Source organism: Lissotriton helveticus, chromosome 5_1, assembly GCF_964261635.1.
Source record: "Lissotriton helveticus chromosome 5_1, aLisHel1.1, whole genome shotgun sequence".
In the NCBI taxonomy this organism is placed as follows: domain Eukaryota; kingdom Metazoa; phylum Chordata; class Amphibia; order Caudata; family Salamandridae; genus Lissotriton; species Lissotriton helveticus.
Window position 1 is genome coordinate 2,059,485,753 of NC_136065.1, and position 17,121 is coordinate 2,059,502,873.

Consider the following 17,121-nt stretch of genomic DNA (forward strand, 5'->3'; position numbering starts at 1 on the left):
GACAGCTGAGTCGGCCTCACGCGTTGCCCCGGTAGCCTGCCGTTCGATCCAGAGGCATTTCCCTACTGTTGCACCCACTGGAGTGGGAATAGTAATTTAAACCCCTACGCTATCCAACGCTTTCCCTACTGTTGCACTCACTGGAGTGGGAATAGTAATTTTTACCCCTACGCTATCCAACACTTTCCCTACTGTTGCACTCACTGGAGCGGGAATAGTAATTTTAACCCCTACGCTATCCAACACTTTCCCTACTGTTGCACACACTGGAGTGGGGATAGTAATTTAAACCCCTACGCTATCCAACGCTTTGGAGTGGGAATAGTAATTTAAACCCCTAACCTATCCAACGCTTTCCCTACTGTTGCACCCACTGGAGTGGGAATAGTAATTTTTACCCCTACGCTATCCAACACTTTCCCTACTGTTGCACTCACTGGAGTGGGAATAGTAATTTTAACCCCTACGCTATCCAACGCTTTCCCTACTGTTGCACCCACTGGAGTGGGAATAGTAATTTTTACCTCTACGCTATCCAATGCTTTCCGTACTGCTGCACTCTTTGGAGTGGGAATAGTAATTTAAACCCCTACGCTATCCAACGCTTTCCCTACTGTTGCACTCTTTGGAGTGGGAATAGTAATTTAAACCCCAACGCTATCCAACGATTTCCCTACTGTTGCACCCACTGGAGTGGGAATAGTAATTTAAACCCCTACGCTATCCAACGCTTTCCCTACTGTTGCACCCACTGGAGTGGGAATAGTAATTTTTACCTCTACGCTATCCAATGCTTTCCGTACTGTTGCACTCTTTAGAGTGGGAATAGTAATTTAAACCCCTACGCTATCCAACGCTTTCCCTACTGTTGCACTCCTTGGAGTGGGAATAGTAATGTAAACCCCTACGCTATCCAACGATTTCCCTACTGTTGCACCCACTGGAGTGGGAATAGTAATTTAAACCCCTACGCTATCCAACGCTTTCCCTACTGTTGCAACTACTGGAGTGGGAATAGTAATTTTTACCCCTACGCTATCCAACACTTTCCCTACTGTTGCACTCACTGGAGTGGGAATAGTAATTTTTACCCCTACGCTATCCAACACTTTCCCTACTGTTGCACTCACTGGAGTGGGAATAGTAATTTTAACCCCTACGCTATCCAACGCTTTCCCTACTGTTGCACCCACTGGAGTGGGAATAGTAATTTTTACCCCTACGCTATCCAACGCTTTCCCTACTGTTGCACCCACTGGAGTGGGAATAGTAATTTTTACTAACCCTGGGCGAAGCACTACGCTACGCTCGCGGAGTTTGCGAAGTTTTCGCAACTTCGCACTACGCGAGCTGCACGTAGCACAGTGCGAACATGCGTAGTGCAGCGTAGCGTAGTGCAGCGGTCATTTTTTGCTTGTTCGCGGTCCTGAACGTCATGTTCGCGACCGCGAGCAAGCAAAATGACATCCCGGCGAGATTCTCAACGCGAGGAGGTCAGGTTTCTCATTGTGAGTGGTTGCGCATGCTCGCGACCGCTCTCAATGAGAAACTACCTGTTTGCGTTGAGAAAGCTGCCGCTCGAGTAATAATCTACTCGAGCAGCAGAAAACTACAGCTCGCACTGTGCAAGATGCCGTTTTCAATGCTTGCACAGTGCCGGATGCTTGTCCACACTGTGCAATCATTGAAAACGCATCTTGCACAGTGCGAACATGCTACTACGCAGCTCGCGTAGTGCTACGTGAAGTTCGCGTAGTGCGAAGTGCACTTCGCGTAGCTTTGCGTAGCGCTACTACGCGAACTACGCCCAGGGTTAATTTTTACCTCTACGCTATCCAATGCTTTCCGTACTGCTGCACTCTTTGGAGTGGGAATAGTAATTTAAACCCCTACACTATCCAACGCTTTCCCTACTGTTGCACTCTTTGGAGTGGGAATAGTAATTTAAACCCCTACGCTATCCAACGATTTCCCTACTGTTGCACCCACTGGAGTGGGCATAGTAATTTAAACCCCTACGCTATCCAACGCTTTCCCTCCTGTTGCACTCTTTGGAGTGGGAATAGTAATTTAAACCCCTACGCTATCCAACGCTTTCCCTACTGTTGCACTCTTTGGATTGGGAATAGTAATTTAAACCCCTACGCTATCCAACGCTTTCCCTACTGTTGCACTATTTGGAGTTGGAATAGTAATTTAAACCCCTACGCTATCCAACGCTTTCCCTACTGTTGCACTCTTTGGATTGGGAATAGTAATTTAAACCCCTACGCTATCCAACGATTTACCTACTGTTGCACCCACTGGAGTGGGCATAGTAATTGAAACCCCTACGCTATCCAACGCTTTCCCTCCTGTTGCACTCTTTGGAGTGGGAATAGTAATTTAAACCCCTACGCTATCCAACGCTTTCCCTACTGTTGCACTCTTTGGATTGGGAATAGTAATTTAAACCCCTACGCTATCCAACGCTTTCCCTACTGTTGCACTATTTGGAGTTGGAATAGTAATTTTAACCCCTACGCTATCCAACGCTTTCCCTACTGTTGCACCCACTGGAGTGGGAATAGTAATTTTTACCCCTACGCTATCCAACGCTTTCCCTACTGTTGCACCCACTGGAGTGGGAATAGTATTTTTTTCCCCTACGCTATCCAACGCTTTCCTCACTGTTGCACCCACTGGAGTGGGAATAGTATTTTTTACATTTTGCTATTGTATGTTAATAATATTGGATATTATTTAATTATATTATGTTAATATATATATATGTTTTAACAAATATGATTGTTAATTTTTTTATAACTTTTATTAAATATTTAATTATTATAATTTAATTTAAGTATTTTTAAGTATATTTTAGTAATTAATTTTACATTTTAATTTAATTGAACACTGTTGTTAATAAAGTCGATATTTTTTAAAACTATATTTTTGTAAACGATATTTTGTACTCGATATTTTTGTACTTACCTGTTTGTACATACAAACTCGATATTTTGTCTGTAGATATTTTTTCCTCGTAAAATAGACAAAATAGCACTCGTCGTCCTCTTCCGTAGAAGAATCTTCCAGACGGGAGTATCGTCGAGACTGTGCCTTCACAGGTCGTGATGTCTGTGCTTCCTCCAAGGACAGGTGTCTCACTGCACCTGTAGGTGGCTTCTTCCCTGACACACACTATGTATCACCTTCTGGCCAGGCGTGGCCAGAAGGCTTTAAATAAAGGGACCGGAGTCGCTCGAGACTTCCAGTACACACCGAGCAGTAAACGTGTGTGTGGCTCTGTAATTGTACTGGCCCCGTGATCTCTTTGGCCCAGCGTCACAGCCCCCAGGCATACCCTGGTATCTAGCCCCCTCACACTGGCGACGAGGGTGGGATCACACTACCCCTGCTGAAAGCGCCCCTGACGTCCGGCGAGTGGAGGCGTACCTGTTGTGGCGCTGCGGAAGGAGCGCGCAACATGTGAGCCGCTCTACAGCCGAAGGCGCCAGAGATCCCCAGCTGCGAGGAAGGACCGGTTAGCGGCACCCATGTGGGAAGCTGCGTTCAGTAACTGGGTCCGCAGCGTATTGCAGTGCGGAGACAGCTGAGTCGGCCTCACACGTTGCCCCGGTAGCCTGCCGTTCGATCCAGAGGCATTTCCCTACTGTTGCACCCACTGGAGTGGGAATAGTAATTTAAACCCCTACGCTATCCAATGCTTTCCCTACTGTTGCACTCACTGGAGTGGGAATAGTAATTTTTACCCCTACCCTATCCAACACTTTCCCTACGGTTGCACTCACTGGAGTGGGAATAGTAATTTGAACCCCTACGCTATCCAACACTTTCCCTACTGTTGCACACACTGGAGTGGGAATAGTAATTTAAACCCCTATGCTATCCAACGCTTTCCCTACTGTTGCACTCTTTGGAGTGGGAATAGTAATTTAAACCCCTACGCTATCCAACGCTTTCCCTACTGTTGCACCCACTGGAGTGGGAATAGTAATTTTTACCCCTACGCTATCCAACGCTTTCCCTACTGTTGCACCCACTGGAGTGGGAATAGTAATTTTTACCCCTACGCTATCCAACGCTTTCCCTACTGTTGCACCCACTGGAGTGGGAATAGTATTTTTTACCTCTACACTATCCAATGCTTTCCATACTGTTGCACTCTTTGGAGTGGGAATAGTAATTTAAACCCCTACGCTATCCAACGCTTTCCCTACTGTTGCACTCTTTGGATTGGGAATAGTAATTTAAACCCCTACGCTATCCAACGCTTTCCCTACTGTTGCACCCACTGGAGTGGGAATAGTAGTTTTTTACCCCTACGCTATCCAACGCTTTCCTCACTGTTGCACCAACTGGAGTGGGAATGGTATTTTTTACATTTTGCTATTGTACGTTTGTGGAAAAGTCAGCCCATAACGCACCTGATGCCCAGGCTGCTGGCGCAGGACGCCTCTTAGTTCCCATCTTGAACAATTACCAAATAAAGAGACGGGCGCAGGAAGCAGGAAAACAAGAACAGAGTTTTATTTTTCATGAGGAGAGCCTGTCATTTCGGACACTCGCATAGTGTCTTCAGGAGGTGCTCCCTCCTCCCACCCACCCCACTCTATATCTCCTTTCCTCTGAGGCTTCGTCTTTTATACACATGTTTATGATGCACAAACATTCCTTATTACAATAAAGACACTTTGAAGTAGGAAAAAACATGCTTGGAATCCCAGCTTCAGGCCTATTCCATACCAGTCGGTCAGATGTCATCCTCCCCTCCTGAATGTAACAAGAGATTGTGATCTCTCAGCCAAACATTCCTGCAGGACACGAGGGCAGGAGGGGATGATCAGATCAAAGGTTGGGCAGGCGATAAGATCGTGCACTTCGGCTGGTGTATCACGGTTTTGTTATGCTGGGCAGGAAAAGGGGGGGGGTGTACATTCACGAGGCTTGGTCTTAGGACTTGGGACCGGGTCGAGAGGCCAAGTGCAGCCGGGGGGGCGGGGTCGTCAGCTGAGGGGAAGGGTGTTCTCGGGAGGAAATGGGGGGTGTGAGTCAAGCAGGAGGGCTACTTCTAGAGCAGGGTCGCGCAGAGGGAGAGGGTCTTGTGGCCGATGCATGAGCAGTGCGCGCGGGGAGGGGTGTTGGGAACAAATGGGCAGAGAGGCCATGGTGCCTAAAATGGCTGTCGTGTACGTGTGTGCATGGGTCTATGCTGGCGGGATAATACAGTCAGGGTTTAGCGATATCCGTTCTGCTTACAACAAGGGGTACAGTGAACACAAATGAACGCCGCTTATGTACATATACATTGCCATTTTCAATAGTCGCCGCTTTTTTTACATAAGCTAGTTCAGTTCTATACAGTCGATACGATAGGCGGAATGCGGCACATATGATTTTACATTTGTTGGGTTATTCATACAAGTCTAGAGATCGCCATAATACTTAGTCGGGGTCAATCAAGAAAAATGTTCCGAAACATTATAGAATCAAGTTCAGACTTTCTCTCCGGTGACATCAACATACAGTAAAAGTACTCTGATACCTTCGGGTCTTGTCAGTGCTATAAGAAACTTTTTGGAAAACTAAATACATGAGTGACCGATGAAACATTTTAGAAAGCAATACAAAATGGTTGAGGGAGGAATTCAGTTCGATACAAGCAATTAGTCAAGGGGGTGAGTAGAAAGTTCAGGAAGGGGGGGGGGTGTTCGTCACAATGTCTTTTTATCAGAGTCCGTCTTCTTTCGTTGGCGCTGTTGAGCACCGGCGGTGGAGCTATAGGTCCAGCTCGCATTCATCCTTACGCGTTGCAGGGTGCGATCAGTCCTCTGCTGTTAGATCACAGTCCTGTTTCCTAACTGATCTTCTTAGGGGTGCCTCATGCTGGGCACCTGTGTGTCTTTCTTCTTCCGTGGCAAAACCTTATTCTATAGTCAAAAGTTATGCGAAAAGGGTGATGTTGTTGAATAATCAAGGGAAGAGAGGGCGGAGTGGGATCAGATCTTTGAACACACCAAGGGACCAAAGGAGCAAAGGACGACGAGCAGGCAGGCCCATCAGTCGGGCTCAAAAGGGACGGGGACTTCAGGCACGAGTGGGTCAGCAAATCGAGGGCTTCAAGGCAGCCCTTCATTCCTTCATCTGCCGAGTTTGAGAGTGGTGCCTCGTCCCGCGTCTCGTTGCTCTGCGACTCCACCTTTGGTCGCGGTCACACGTGCTTCATGATCTGTGGCCAGGCTGTGCGTCACGTCCAGCTCCTCTCCTCAGGTCATTGTATCTTTGAATGGGTACAAAACAAGTTTTAGAAAAACTGGCAGGAGAAGACATTTATACATCTCAATTCCGTCCCCAATCCTAAGTAGGTGGGGGATAGGTTCATCGGTCACAGTCAGAAGTCATCACTTATGGAGTATGTAGGAGGGCATTTCCACTGTATTCGTAAGCCTATTTGGCGTTCATTCGTGACGTACGTGGAGAGAAATCAGACTCCTATCGACAGTGTATTATATCAAACTCGGAATAGAGCCCTTAGGTAGAGACTCGACCCCCCTTTTTTTTTAACCCAAGTACTGACAATCTTGCATTTCCCTTCGGGGTCGACTAACTCTTGCAAGCAGGGGGTCATCATCATGAGAGGGGGGCAGAGGTTAAACATGCTTTTCTTGGGGAGCGACGGTTAATCAAGGTCATCAATTACGCTTCGGGGATAGCTGATATGGAGCTGGGGTCAATCGGAAGAAGCGAGGACGCTTTGGACAGGGAGCTGGGGTCAATCGGGGGAAGCGAGGACGCTTTGGACAGGGGGCTGGGGTCAATCGGGGGAAGCGAGGACGCTTTGGACATCCGCACTTAAGTGCAGAGGGGTGAGGCAATCTGGGCATTGGGAATTGCATTTCTAATGAACTGAAAAACAGAAGACCATTGACGTTATAGTCCCCCTATAAAAAGGCCAGATTAGGGGACATCAGTCGTCTTACCTGTCCTTTCTTGTATTACCAACTCGGGTTCTGTCGCTTTGCAGAAAGGAGAGGTAGTAATATGGTAAGTTACAATCGTTTTAGTTTCTGTCAATTTTGCCGAACATCTCTGCGTTCGAAGAGACCCAATTAGGTGTGTGCCGGTGGGGCACAACGTTACCATACAAGGGAGGAGGGAACAGGGTGACCCTCAGAGAGAGAGAGAGAGAGAGAGAGTCCGCACTCTAAATGAACCATTCGGTACACGTATGACATGGAGAGAGAGAGAGAGATAGAGAGAGAGAGAGAGAAACGTGTACAATAATAGGCCATTTAGTGCGCACACAACACAGAACCGCAGGGGTCGAGTAATACGGAAACACAGGCAGAGGGACGACGTATATCCACACATTAGTACACACAAACTCAGGCGGGGGAGACAGTACATGTATTATATACAAAAATCCAAGACAAAACATAGAACAGTTATTGGCCAAAATGATCTCTTCCTGTACGCTGCGCATCCTTAGCATCCTAAGCTCTTTAACCTTTTTCTTCTCGTTTATCGTCGGCTGCCTCCACTGGTGGCTTTGGTTGCACACACTTATGCTTTTGGCAATTGATCAAGAACTAACCTGGTCGGGCTTATGCTCACAGTGGGCTGAGGCAACAGTGGGTGTCAGTTGGGAGAACAATAGGGCAGCTTTGAGTTTCATGTCTATGAGGGTGCGAAAAGGAGGTAGTAGATTTTTAAACACTGGCAACATTCCTAGTCCTCCAAGAGGAGGGTACTGGGGTAAACCCCACCTCGGAATATTCCTTATATTTTCCCTATTTAGTTAAATGAGGAATTAATTCATTAGTGCATGTCATTCTTGGTTGTATTATTCGGGGTGCCAAGCGAAGTCATATTTTGTAGTTTCCGCTTCAGGCTGTCCTCCCAAGCGCTAAGTTCAGGGAGAGAAGTAGCCATTGTTCGCTTGTCGTGTGTAGGTATCATAATCGAACCCCTTTTTCCCATCTTTGTCCGCTAGATCACCATTTTCCTCTTCGTACCTTAGTCGACGTTCCGATGTGACCTGCAGAAAGAGGGAAAAAGAAGGGGGGCGGGGGCAGCATTTTAAAAACACATCAGCGCGCATAAACTCGAAAAAAGGCTTTTACTTACTACATATTCGGGCTATCTCCACTGGACGCGGTCCCTGCCAACTTGGCATTAGAGCCCAGGTGGACCGTTTAGTGTGGGAGAGATGATTATCGGAAGCCTGTGGATAGCATAGGTCGCCCAAGTGTGGTATTACGGATCGTGTGCAGGGGTGTCAGGTGGCACTCCTTCGGGGTGACTTAGGGGCATTTTTAAAACAATTTTCCTGATACAGGTAGCATATAAAGTATAGGCTAAATACCAGGATCTTTAGCGGTTGCTTTAGGCTGTACAAAAATGCAAAACACATACAACAAAAACCTGGACCGTTCATAGTTGCAATATTTCTGCGTACTATACCTTTTTAACCCTTAACTAATCGAGCTGAGCCATTTCACCTGTAATTTAGTTATATCGGAAATAGTGGTCATTTATTCGAAACTTACCAATTTACGCGTGACAACTACGTTTGCTTTTTCCAAAAATCTTTAATAAAAAATTTCGGTGGAATAAATACGGGCCTACAACCCAATGGGCCGGCCAGAGTTGTACATGTGGGGATACTTATTAGTGGAAAACCTAATGGAGTCGGTGGCCGTTGATTTCATAATAAAAAGTGCGACAAGTGCAATAAAATCTTATCGGAATTTCAGTGTGAGCGAGTATCATAAGTGTTGAAATTCGAACTTTCAATAAACATGGTGCGCCACAACTCAACAACACTTCATTGTCCGAATGTTCAATCAGCACCCATCTCACTTCAATTCATTGTCCGAACACATAATCAGTACCCATCCCATATCAATTCATTGTGGTTAAAAACTGCATACATTTTTCATGACACCAAGGTTGAGCAATCGGGGTACAACAAGGAGTTGAAAGTTTCATTTGTACCAGCGCCATTTTGGGTGCAGCCAGGCAGATCTAGGCATAGTCAAAATCTCCACCAACTCGTGGTTGGCCCAGAGCCTCTTTCGGCTGTCCAAGAGTTCCGTTAAAGGGTAACAGAAAGGATCGGCAGTATGAACCATCAGTCAAAGGGGGAGGGAGGCAACAATTGTTTCCTACCGGGTCATACTGGGTTTTCACCGGAACTGATCCGAACTGTAGTCTGCAGGATTTTAGTCATTCAAACTGAGGCTGGCGTCAGCATGGGAGCGCCGACGTCTCGCGGCCACATTTTCATCGTTCCGCGGAAAATCATGGCAGTCATTCCCCATCGGGGGTGTCCGCGGGGGTCGGGGGCACCCGTGGCTCTTATAGAATCTTCAAAGTCGAGGAGAACACTTATGATGGTGGGACTCATTTCTTAATCAACAAGCAACCGGGCCATCTCTTCACGCCGGGCCTGCTCCAGCAGGATCGACCGCCATTTTACGAGTGGACGAACCCTCGTCGGGTGAGTGGAGCGTTGGGGGTGCCGCTGGGGGCCTCCACCTGGGGAGGTGGCAGAGGCTCGTTCGCGCCGCCTCTCCCTCCCAGCGCACCCCACGCCGTTTTTCTCGGCGCTAATATTCATGATGGCCGGACCAGGCGATGAGAGGGGGGGGGGTCGGAGGCATAGGCAAGACATCCCCCCCCCCTGGTGGCCTGCAAGGCGCCGCTTCAGGGCCGGACGGGGAGCTTCTACCAGGCCGTGGCTGAACCAGGAGATGCGAGGGGGGGTCGGTGGCATGAGCAAGACATCCCCCCCCGTGTTGTCGCAGCCATTATTGAAGAAAGAAGAAGGGACGCCCGGATCCCGTCGGCCTCGGCTCCTCTTTTGGCCCACCTTACTCGACGACCTCCGGCCGACGGCTGGCAGCAGGACCCGCCCTACACGTGCCGAAGATCTCGTCTTCCGGATGGGCGTAGCCGCGAACCTGTTGCACTTCGGGAGTTTCCAGAATGGGGGTAGGTATCTGTTGACTTGTATCTGTCTCATGTTACCGTTATTGGGGCGTGGCAGGCGGTGGGACAGACATGTTTGGAGCAGTGAGGGGTGGCGAAGCCTGGTTGCCTCGTGGCTGCCGTGATGTCAAGCTTGGCTTCTCTCATCATTTTCATGTTTCTTATTACGGACTTATTTCTTAACGTTTCTTATTTCTAGCGAAATCATGTGTTTTATCGTGAGCTATTTCTAACGTTTTCTTATTTGTAGCGAAATCAAAAACTCATCAGTGGCCTACTGATTTTGCTTTCTTATTTCTTTCTTCCCTTTTTTTCCTAGCGTGTTTCATGCTAAAGTTTCTGTTAACAGGATACGGTTATTACTTCGTTATTGTTGCATATGTCCTTTTTATTAGGGGTGCCCTCTGGTCGAGCCAGATGACCTACCTCTAATAAATGGTCCGGGTGGAACTAGTTTACCAATCAGTGGGGAGTAGATAGGCCCGGGAGATTTCAACGGGGGACAAAGGTCCGTATTACCTACCCTTCACTACTTGTAAAGATTAGACAGAATATTTCTTTTCTACGTTATTTGCAAACAGAGGATACCTTAAAAGAACTTATTCTTTGAACAATAAATGTCCAGACAATCAATCAATCAATGGGGAGAAAAACAGGCATGACGGATTACAACGGGGACAAAAATCTGCATTACCTATCCTTCACTATCTGCAAAGGGGGCAGAATATTTCTATTCTTCCCTGTTTGTAGACAGAGAATATCTCAAAGAGCAATAATCAATAAAAATCGATAACAAACAATCAGTGGGGAGAAAAATAGGCATGACGGATTACAATGGGGGACAAACGTCTGCATTACCTATCCTTCACTATTTGCAAAGAGAGAGGAACGTTCCTATTCATCGCTGTTTGCAAATAGAGAATATCTCAAAGAGAACCAATACTTCAAGTACAATCAATCAATCAATCAGATGGATAAAGCCATCCTACCAATCGGACGTAAAGACGTCCTACTTAATCTTACCCGGACCGGACCGTGTGGGCAATTCTTCGCCTTCCCTTTTCCAGCGCCCAATCGTTCACTTTCTCCATGTTTTTACTGCAGCATTCCTGTGGGATTCCAGTCAGGACAGTAGGTCACTTGAGAGAGGTCCGTTCGGAATCGGTGCAGTTCATTCAATCGGCAGCCGGACGAGGGCCCTCTCAAGGCAGGTATACTCCAATCGTTCACCCCATCGTCTGGACCTCTCTTACCGGACCTTATGTCGCTGATGGACCCCGCGTTGGGACGCCAATTGTGGAAAAGTCAGCCCATAACGCACCTGATGCCCAGGCTGCTGGCGCAGGACGCCTCTTAGTTCCCATCTTGAACAATTACCAAATAAAGAGAAGCAGGAAAACAAGAACAGAGTTTTATTTTTCATGAGGAGAGCCTGTCATTTCGGACACTCGCATAGTGTCTTCAGGAGGTGCTCTTTCCTCCCACCCACCCCGCTCTATATCTCCTTTTCTCTGAGGCTCTGTCTTTTAAACACATGTTTATGATGCACAAACATTCCTTATTACAATAAAGACACTTTGAAGTAGGAAAAAACATGCTTGGAATCCCAGCTTCAGGCCTATTCCCATACCAGTCAGTCAGATGTCATCCTCCCCTCCTGAATGTAACAAGAGATTGTGATCTCTCAGCCGAACATTCCTGCAGGACACGAGGGCAGGAGGGGATGATCAGATCAAAGGTTGGGCAGGCGATAAGATCGTGCACTTCGGCTGGTGTATCACGGTTTTGTTATGCTGGGCAGGAAAAGGGGAGGGGTGTACATTCACGAGGCTTGGTCTTAGGACTTGGGACCGGGTCGAGAGGCCAAGTGCAGCCGGGGGGGGTCGTCAACTGAGGGGAAGGGTGTTCTCGGGAGGAAATGGGGGGTGTGGGTCAAGCAGGAGGGCTACTTCTAGAGCAGGGTCACGCAGAGGGAGAGGGTCTTGTGGCCGATGCATGAGCAGTGCGCGCGGGGAGGGGTGTCGGGAACAAATGGGCAGAGAGGCCATGGTGCCTAAAATGGCTGTCGTGTACGTGTGTGCATGGGTCTATGCTGGCGGGATAATACAGTCAGGGTTTAGCGATACCCGTTCTGCTTACAACAAGGGGTACAGTGAACACAAATGAACGCCGCTTATGTACATATACATTGCCATTTTCAACACGTTAATAATATTGGATATTATTTAATTATATTATGTTAATATATATATATATGTTTTAACAAATATGATTGTTATTTTTTTTATAACTTTTATTAAATATTTAATTATTATAATTTAACTTAAGTATTTTTAAGTATATTTTAGCAATTAATTTTACATTTTAATTTAATTGAACACTGTTTTTAATTAAGTCGATATTTTTTAAAACTATATTTTTGTAAACGATATTTTGTACTCGCTATTTTTGTACTTACCTGTTTGTACATACAAACTCGATATTTTGTCTGTAGATATTTTTTCCTCGATATTTTGGGTAGTCGATATTTTGTCAGTCGATATTATGTCAGTGATCCGCCTAATAGATGTAGTGGATATGATCGTGGCGCACATAGTTGTAGTGGTGTCAGTGACTATGATGTGATTCTTTCTAGCCGAAGTGATAACTGCCTGGTTAATTGTTGTGCAAGTGATAACTTCCTGATTCTAAGTTGTATTAGTGATAACTGCCTGATTATTTGTTCTATAAATGATGACTTCCTGATTCTAAGTTGTATTAGTGATAATTACCTGATTATTTTTCCTGTAAGTGATGACTTCTTCATTCAAAGTAGTATTCATGATAACTGCCTGAGTATTTGTTGTGCAAGTGATAACACCCTGGTTCCAAGTTTTATTAGTGATAACTGCCTGAGTATTTGTTTTGCAAGTGATAACGTCCTGATTCAAATCCATATTAGTGATAACTGCCTGAGTATTTGTTGTGCAAGTGATAACTTCCTGATTCAAAGCAGTATTAGTGATAACCGCCTGAGAATTTGTTGTGCAAGTGATAACTTCCTGATTCCAAGTTGAATTAGTGATAACTGCCTGAGTATTTGTTGTGCAAGTAATAACTTCCTGATTCAAAGCAGTATTAGTGATATATGCCTGATTATTAGTCCTGTGAGCGATGACTTCCTGATTTTAAGTTGTATTAGTGATAACTGCCTGAGTATTTGTTATCTAAGTGATACTTTCCTGAAACTAAGCAGTATTAGTGAAAACAGTCTGATTCTCTGTAGTCCAAGTAGTTATTGCCCGGCACCTCATGGTGTCAGTAACTGCTAGATTCCTTGTGATATAAGTGATAACTACTGAATTCTTTCTAGTGTAAGTGATTAGCGCCATGGCCTAAGTCTGAAGTAAGTTGCCATAGTATGATCCTTTGTGTTGTAAGTGATAAGTATTGAATTGTTTGTGCCTGAGTAGTAAGTGCTACATAAAATAAGTAATGTAAGTGACCAACTGCCCGATTCTTTGTGGTTCAATAAATATCTGCATTACCAAGGTCCTCTTCTTTGTAGTGTAAGAGACTATGGTTTTACTTTTTCTGCTTCATTGGGGGTGTACCTGATAACTGCCTGATTCGTTGAGGTAAGTGATAACTGCCTGATTCTATGTAATGCAAGCAATAACTGCCTGATTCGTTGTAGTGTAAGTGATAGCTGCCTGATTCTTTGAAATGCATGTAATAACTGCCTGATTCTAGGTAATGCAAGTGATAACTGCCTGAATCTATGTAATGCAAGTGATAACTCCTGATTCTATTAAATGCATCTGATAACGTTGTAGTGTAAGTGATAGCTGCCTGATTCTATGTAATGTAGGTGATAACTGCCTGATTCTATTTAATGCAAGTGATAACTGCCTGATTCATTGTAATGAAAGTGATACCTGCTTGATTCAATGTAATGGTGGTGATAACTGCCCGATTTAAACTTATGCTAGTTATAACTGCCTAGTGCATTCTTTTGTAAGTGGTAACTGCCTGGTTCATTGTGGTGCAAGTGATAACTGTCTGATTCTATGTATTGCAAACGATAGCTGCTTGATTGTATGTAACGTAGGTGATAACTGCCTGATTTAATGTCATGCCTGCCAGTGATAATTGCCTGGTTCATTGTGCTGTAAGTGACAACTGCCTGGTTCTTTGTGGTGTAAGTGATAACTACCTGATTATATGTATTGCAAGTGATAGCTGCTTGATTATATGTAATGTAGGGGTTAACTGCCTGATTTAATATAATGCCAGTGATAACTTCCTGGTTCAATGTGGTGTAAGTGATAACTACCTGATTCTATGTAATGCAGGTAATAACTGCTTGATTCTATGTAATATAGGTGATAATTGCTTGATTCATTGTGGTACAAGTGATAATTGCCTAATTCTTTGCATTATAAGTAATATCCTCCTGATACATTGTAATATATATGATACCTTCCAGATTATTTGTATTGTAAGTGTGATCATCATTAGTCACCGTATGTGTAGAAAAAGTAAATACTTGGGTCCTGCCTTTTCTCAGTAAATTCTCATGATTTAAAAACAATTCGCTTTTGCAATAAACATTTTACAGACTCAATTGAAATGCGAGACAGATTTTTCTTGGACACCCCATCAGGGGTAGCGAGCGCTATATAAATGAAAACCCTTCCCTCTTCTATCCCTCTTCTATCCATCCACTATCCTTTTTAATCCAAATAACAGAGTAACATGTCCACCACTCAAATTCATTTCAAATTTCCCTGTACTAATTCCCCACTAATCCTTTTTGGGATCCGGAGCACTAAAAAGCGCTTCCATGCCTCGTCAGAGGTAGTAAGCGCTATATAAATGCAATTAGAATTGCAATTATTGAGTAATGAAAATATAAAGATTTCGTAATTCTGTTCTGCTCCCCATGTTTCCAGAGTGTGCAGCTGACATACTTAACCCAGTCATTCCTGAAGAGGAAATCCTTTCAGTCTTGGGTGGGTGTGGGGGAAGGGGGGAATGCCTCCTGGAAAAGCTTATTTTTAAGAACCATCCTTGCGGGTTGTATAACATATTTTCAGAAGTGCTTCTAAATTTCCAGAAAAAGGTATTCCATTCTTCTCGGCAGGGGAGAATGGCTCCGCATTCTTGGAAAGATTCTAAAATTAATCTGTTCCCTAATAAGAATAAACACCTCTCTCCTTTGCAGAAGAATTTAAATGCATTAACCTGCCTCAGTGTAACTGCAGCCTGCTAGAATTAGATTTAACTCAGCCTGCCTGGAGGTACCCATCTCTGAGCCTCGCATCCTGCAGCTCCAGGCATGACAACTTGCAAACTGGCTTGCTCAACTGAAGCTGTTTACATGTTTGTTACTCTTAAAGCCCGTACCCGAATTCTCATCTCAGCTAGGCAAATATTTGTTCTCTTGTTGGGAATTTTCGTCATGTGATTGACACCAAGGGCCAGATGTACGACAGCGTTTAGCGGTCGCAAATGGAAAATCGAGCCATTTGTGACTGCTAAATAGCCTTTTCATATGTAATAACCCTATTTTGTGAGTTGGGAAACTATTACAGACTCGCAAAATAGGGTTTGGGAGTGGCTATTAGGAAGGGGCGTGCCGATGATGTCCCTTCTTAATAGCGAGTCGCAGAGGATGTACAATTGTTTTGTGACCAAAATGCGGTCGCAAAACACTTGCAATTTACCACCTTCTTCTAGTAGGGGACCCTTTCCTGTTTGTGAATGTTAGCAGAAATGTTTTTTAAGAGCAGGCAGTATTTGCAGTGGTGCCTACCCTCAAAGAAAATTAAACTGGAACGTTTCACTTTTCCGTTTGAAACACATCCCATTTTCTTTATGGAAAACAGGCCTCATTTAAAACAAAAAAGTAGCTTTATTTAAAAACAAACACAGACATACCCAGCAGGCCACCACCCCTCTGTTATTGCCCATTCTCAATAGGTCACAAATAGCGACCTGCCTCATAAATATTGTTGAGACAAGTCAATTGCAACCCCATTGAGAATTGCTAAAATGTCTGAGACACATTAGTAAATTTCATGTTGCAAGTCTCTAATGGAGAGCTACAAAAAAATCACAATTGAAGACTCGAAAAATGAAATGGTCGTACATCTGGCCCTTAAAGTGTATGTAGTGCGGTATGAATTTGGGTCATGTATTTGTGTCACCTTGTATCACGTAACCCTCCTCTATTGCTGATGTATGGGGGATACCTTTTTGGTAATCTCTGCGACTCATATAAAATACATTTTTGCAATAAATACTTTCAAACTTGACTGAAAAAGTGAGATGAAATTTTGATCATCACCTGTGCACATCATTTTGCATAATTATTTAATGTATTCAGACCCTAAAGTTTTTACGAAAATCCTGTAAGCAATGTTGAATACAAGTCTTCCTGGTGTCGTCCATTCGAATAAAAGAGTTGAAAAGCTTGTGCAGACAATATGTTTGATATCTGACTACTACTGAGCAAGTTACCTCCCATTTTACCTCTAGGCATCAGCTCTGTTATTCCTTTATCAAACTCTAGACAAAGGAGGTTCAACTTGCCCCCTTGAACAACATTGGCTACCTCTAACCACCCCTCATTGGTTGCCAGGTTTTGTCCTAGAAATACCTTCCTGGAAGTACTAATTCTAATATGTTTGGCATACTCCATTCATTGCTCTTTTGTAGCCCAACTTATATTTCTAGCTCACCAATCAGAAGTGCTCACTGAAACTCCTCTCACAATTCTAATATACCTAGCAAGTCCAAGGTATTGCAGGGCATGTGCTCTCATTACCCCACAGTACCTCTTGTTTACAGATTTTTATTTACAAAAAAAAGAAAGAAAGTGAAGTACAAGTTATTACTTTTGAAAGATTTACCTCTCTTAACCCCTTTGCTGCGGCGGCTATTCCGCCGCAGCGCTAAGGGGGCGGGGGGCCGCGCGGCGCTCACACGCTGGTGACAGAACCGCTTCGTCACCAGCCTCGGGTGAACTGTGCTGATGACGGAGCGGTTCCGTCATGGCCCAGCCCGCTCAATAAAACGCGCCGCGTAGGCGAGAAATCAGTGCCGCGCAGGTGCATCGGGTGGGCCATGACGGAACCGCTCCGT